This window comes from Silene latifolia, chromosome 4 (genome assembly GCF_048544455.1).
Source record: "Silene latifolia isolate original U9 population chromosome 4, ASM4854445v1, whole genome shotgun sequence".
In the NCBI taxonomy this organism is placed as follows: Eukaryota; Viridiplantae; Streptophyta; class Magnoliopsida; order Caryophyllales; family Caryophyllaceae; genus Silene; species Silene latifolia.
Genome location: NC_133529.1, coordinates 8,057,658 through 8,063,657, shown reverse-complemented (window position 1 = coordinate 8,063,657; position 6,000 = coordinate 8,057,658).

Genomic DNA, 6,000 nt, shown 5'->3' with positions numbered 1-6,000 from the left:
AAAGTGTCTTTGCGCCTCTTCCAAGAGACGCAGGGGCTGCTGCGCCTCTTCCCAGGCCCTTCTTTGCATGATTTACGTATCTTTTTCATATCTTTCCGAGATTCACTTCCAAAGAGTCTCCGAAACCCTATTCCTTCACGTGATTAGTATAAATAGGAGCTTTCGTTCCTCATATTTCTCACGCGAGTGTCCGCCCTTCTCTTCTCCCTTTGCATTCTAGACTTTGTTCTTACTAATTGGCGCCTACGTGCTTGGACTTCCGACCACGTAAGCTCGGATCTTTCCGGGTACCAGCCTCTCCGTTGCATGACCGACCAATTTGACCACTACACTCAATCAATCTAATTAATCAATCTTGTTAAATCGTTTTCCTCTTACGAGGGCACTCTTTCCTTGCATTCGCGTCGAGCATTCACTAATCGATCTTCTTAGTTCATCTCGTTCCGTCAACATGTAAGTCTGAGGGTGTATAATCCTTTTATTTATTGTATTTTATTATCGTATAACAATTGTAAGGTTTATGTCGAAAACACCATTAAAACTGATTTCTAAAACCGTCTTTAAAACCTGTTTTGCGAATTTCCAGTAGACAGACGAAGAGAAAAGACGCAGCAACTGCTGCGCCTCTTCGAAGGAGCGCAGCTTCTGCTGCGCCTCTTCGTGAGGCTGCCGCAGTTCCTGCTTCTTTTCTTCTTCCTCCGTCCTCTGTAATCGTATCAAATTATTCCTTTTGTTTTGTTCTTTAATTCTTCATCACGGTAATTTATAAATCATATGTATATTGTATATAATTCATCATTCATGCTTAATTAGTCATCAAGTCCGACTTAAATCCTAGATAATCAATATTTATGGGTTTTCGTCATTAATATTCAAACCCGGATTTTAGAAGTTTGATCCGTTCATATTGAGTTTCTGGAATTCGTTGTTGATAAATTTGCATCTGTTTATTTATTGTTCATCATTAATTCGTCATCAATTCATCATGTTTAGTTAGTTAATTCGTTAGTTAGTTTCATAAATCATTCATTAACATCGACCCTTCACATGTTAATCTGTTTTATTTCCGTCTCAATCATGTTTTGCTGTTTTATGACCTCAATCGTATGTAAATAACCTGTAAATCACTTTCATCCGAGTACATAATCTAAATCAATCCATTAAATTCACCAATTAACGTTAACAATTGCAGTTTTGGCTTCACAGCCAGAGTTCGTCCTTGGAACAGACGCGAAAGAATCGCCGCGCTCTTCCAAAGGGCGCGATGTCTCTCTTGCTGTTCCAGGACGACTTCTGTCCCTGAACTCAGTTTCTGCCTTGACCTAGTTTAATTAGTTTACGTATTAACTAACTAATATTCGTATTAATACCGCTAATTCCTGTTCGTAATTTTATTCTTTTATTCGTTCTCTCAAATTATCCGTTTTAAAGGTATTTTCGACATAAATCACCTAATCCGTTGTAATTAATGTAATTTATATTATTGTAATTTATATTCATTGTATTTCTTTTATCATTTGTATGTTTTCACATGTAAATGAGCACTAAATCCTACTTTGACCTAATTGTTTGCCTAATTAATTGTTCACCGACTTAGTCTTAATTCACATGTTAGGATTAATCTATTGGATGTTGCATTGCATGCATATAACCGACGATATATCGAGTACGAATAACTTCCCTAATCATTAGTAGAGGCCGCTATCGAGGCGGGCGGGATTAGGTGTTCGATCAAAAGAGCTTCCTAATACGTACCCTCACCCCTTACTCCAGATCTCCGTGAGCACCCGTGTTCATTGGCATCCACGAGAGTCATTCTAGACATAGAATGCTAAGGGTAACGATTGCTTAGTGTTCATGTCACTACTTTGTGTCTTGACATGACACGAGGTATTCGAACGGTTCCAATTTCCCATAAAAATTGGTGGCGACTCCTTACAAAATGCAAACGCTTGTTTTCGAGCACCCCTTCGCTCCCGAGCGCCCCCGTGGGCGGCCCGCTGTCCACACCAATCACAGAGGCGATTTATACGGATATTTCGTAGGACACAATTGTGACATCGACGTGGAGTCCTAAATGTTTTATAACATTCGTTGCCCGGTCGTGGATAGGACTTCCATGGTGATCCTAAGAGTCGATTCTTTGACTATCGACTGTCTCTTGAGACTACGGCAGATTTTGGGTGACTTTGGTTTCTTTCTCACGGTCATCCGTAACAGGGGGCCAAGTAGATTTTTCCTGGGTCATTTCATGCTGTGCTTAGATCGGAAGGAGTCGAGTTGAAGGAAATATTCAGCCTTTATCAGGTACTCGATATTTCTCAGGGCCACTCGAGGAGCTGTAACTGAAATGCATGGGAGTTTGTTTTACCTTGAGTGGGAGAGATTTTAAATGAATATGAGAATCGGTTATCGCACATACACTTGTACGGACAAGTGGGAGTTTGTTGGAGCTTGTGTCCTCCAGTTAGTGCGGATAACGTCATTGCACACACACTTGTACGGACAAGTGGGAGCTTGTTGGGGTTGGTGTCCTTAACAGTTAGTGCAAGGACTTATAAACCTCTAAAAGGATCAAAGGGCATACTTTGGTATTATTATCAGTTGATCCACGTTTATCAATAACGGTTGGCTTGCTAGATAAGTTTGACGTTATTGTCATACAGATGGCGGTGATCAACTGGTCCCTAAAAGTCACACCTATAGGATACGTTCGAGAGATGTGACGGTATGAAAATACTGTCATATAGATGCCAAATTTGACTAACCAGTTAGTCCGAGTCATTTGACTAGTAATTAGTCAAATATGTGATGTTGAGATATTATATTTAATACGGATTAAATATCATGGGCTAAGGCGAATTAACCAGTTAATTCGTAAAATTAAATATACGTGATTTATATTTAATTAAATGTATATTAAAAATAATTATACAATACTGTTTTGTCGGACACGTATTAATAATTCAGCTAACCCGTATTATTAGCTGATGCCTTAATTTCCGATAACCGATAACAGTTTATAATATAAACCCGTCATATACATTTTAGCATTTGGTGAACTGGACCTCGAGCTAATACTAAGAGGAAGTGGAAGCCCACTTCCCCATGCATGCACTCGGTCCGGCCGAACCAAACAAAAGGAGAGACTCCCTCTCCTTTTGACCTAGACAATTTCATTTGCAGAAAAACTAGGGTTTTGAAGAGCATTCTCCTCTGAAACCTGAGATCTCTCATCTCGACAAAACTCACATCAGTTCTCCCTATATTGCAAGGCAATCGGAGAACACTGTTCTAGCACAAGGGCATATCTCGGACAAAGTCTTGGGTGTAACAATTAGGAGGAAATCTGCTTTGATTTCTGTTCTTTACGCCGCAATTTTAAAGGACCCGAGGTTATTTCTATACATTAATCATTTCATTGTGTTTATCGTTTTATGACTATAAATTGCATGTTTAAATTTACGTTATAGTCCTGCAATTAAAGGGTAGTATACGGATATTAACCCACATTTGCTACATATGCATATCGAACATCCTCTGCATTCAATATACCCTGGACCGGGTCCGTCACTTCAGAAGTCCTAGAACACAAGGTCTTTTGTCCCACAAGACCTATGACGCCTTTCATCCATTTAACCCTGGACCGGGTCTGCTCAAGGACTCACCCCGAGCTAGGAGTTCCATGACTTACAGTGTACAACTTCAAGTCTTGGGCCTGTTGATGCATCCTCGTGTCTAGCCCAAGTCGAACCTTGGGTTCTGATACCACTTGTTGTGCGGAAGCATGAATATCCCATGTTGGCATCTGCTGCATTTGTGTCCACAACCCATAATAGTACGATATTGTCCGCTTTGGGCCAAGCCCTCACGGATTTACTCTTGGGCTCCTTCCCAAAAGGCCTCGTACTATTATGTTTTCTGGACACTTATAAAGATGATCTTCCATATTTATTCTACCGATGTGGGATAAGGGTTTGCACCCTAACAGAGTCAATTTTCAATTTTGCTTGATTTAATATGATCACTTCTATGAACGACACTAAAGAATCCGATCAATATAATAACTTGCCTAAAACTTGATGGGTTTCCCTCACAACTCAATAACTAAATTAGGTAGCATTATTTTGACCAAGTTCAAATCCAATCCCTTGTTTTTTTCTTGTCGAAAAGAAGACATAAGGTTAAGATTATTAGTAGTCTCGAGACAATATTTTGGTAAGTCTTAAGACAAGACTCATTCAAGGCTACCAATAATCTACCCTAGTTTTGACAAAGTTTTAAGTTAAGTCTTGGATTATCCAAAACTCCAAGACACAGCTCCAAAACTCAGTTTAAGACTTCGTTTGAGTTTTAACCCCACTTTCAAAGGAAAATATCCAATGAGTGGATCTCATGTGTCATTTTTTTTTTTTAACTTTGTAAAAAAGAGAAGTGAAATGGAAAACTAAAGTTTGAGGTGAGTCATAAGTGACGGATAATGTATAAAGTATGAGGTGAATCTGAGGTGAGTTTGAGCAATAAAAATTAGTAAAAAGTTTATGTGGTAAAGTTTTAAGAATTGAGAGAGTCCTACTAATCTTATCCTAAAATTTAAATCAAGATCATGCGTACTACCTCTCATAATTTCACCAAATACCAACTAAACTAGTTGAAATCTGCAAAACCGCGACCCCTTGTTAGTACATAAAACTATACAAGTATCAATTAGCTGCACTTGCACTTTCATAATCCAAATGATCTCCCCAAAAAAGGTATTAGATTTGATCAATATCTACCAACAAAAGAAACAAATTTGCCCTAATCAAATCTATTTCATAGCTAATTTAATACCATATATTACCCTAAAATCTCTTATTACTCACTATATAGATACTTCTTATAACCTCAAAAGAATTATTAGACTAATTAATTTCATTTGTAAACTAAACAAAAAAAAATGTCTCATAATTTCACCAAAATGTTCATTATTTTCTTAGGTATCCTAGCCCTAATCCAAACCAAAATCGAACCAACAAACGGTCAATCCCTAAAACACTACGGAGTACACATAACCGATGCACTCGAATCGCCTCACCCGGAGCTAACCATACATTGTAAATCCGGAGACGATGATCGTGGAGAACAACATCTAAGACCAGGAGACATGTTTAGTTGGGCTTTTAAGGTTAATTTTTGGCAAACAACCTTATATTTTTGTCACTTTTATTGGGAGAACAAAAACATAAGTTTTGATGTGTTTAGGTCACATGTTGAAGGACGTAAATGTATAATTAGTAGACAAGTTTACTGGTTTGTTAAAACTGATGGTTTTTATTTTCGTTGTGATTCTCCTGATGAGTTTAATTATTTTGTTAAGGCTTATGATTGGCCTCAGTAGTAATTATTTGTTATTCCCTCCGTCCCAATCAATAATTTGCAAAAATAAAATAAATATAAACGATTTACTGGTACAGAGGGGTAGTACTCTTATTATGTATTGGTCTTACTAAAAGAAGATATGGATTTATAATTATGTAATGTTATCTTTTTGTAATAGAATTAATTATAAGTCTGTAGTAATTAATATTTACCAAATGCGAATGAAAGTGAAATTACTTTCTTGGTTTTTTTTTGTTTTTTTTTAAGAGTAACTCTTTGGCTTATGTACAAGTATACAACCATCTTATATATAATAAGACATTTTTCAATTAGAATTAGCTCAAATGAATAGCAATTAGCAATATATGGAGTACTTGTATTAGTGTAACCTAAGTTTTTATATTGATAACAAGATCTTTATAATGAATATAAATTTATATTAAAATATTGGTTATCGATCACCATAAAATATAATGGTTGTCATTTGTCAAAATATAATTATGTGTGGTACACTAATTATCAGAATTAATGTTTGAGACTTTGAGCTTATTCTTATTATACGGAGTAGTAAACAAATGATCGGGACGGAGCATTACTAATTTGTCACTTCCTCAAACTTCTCTTTACGACACGGTACTC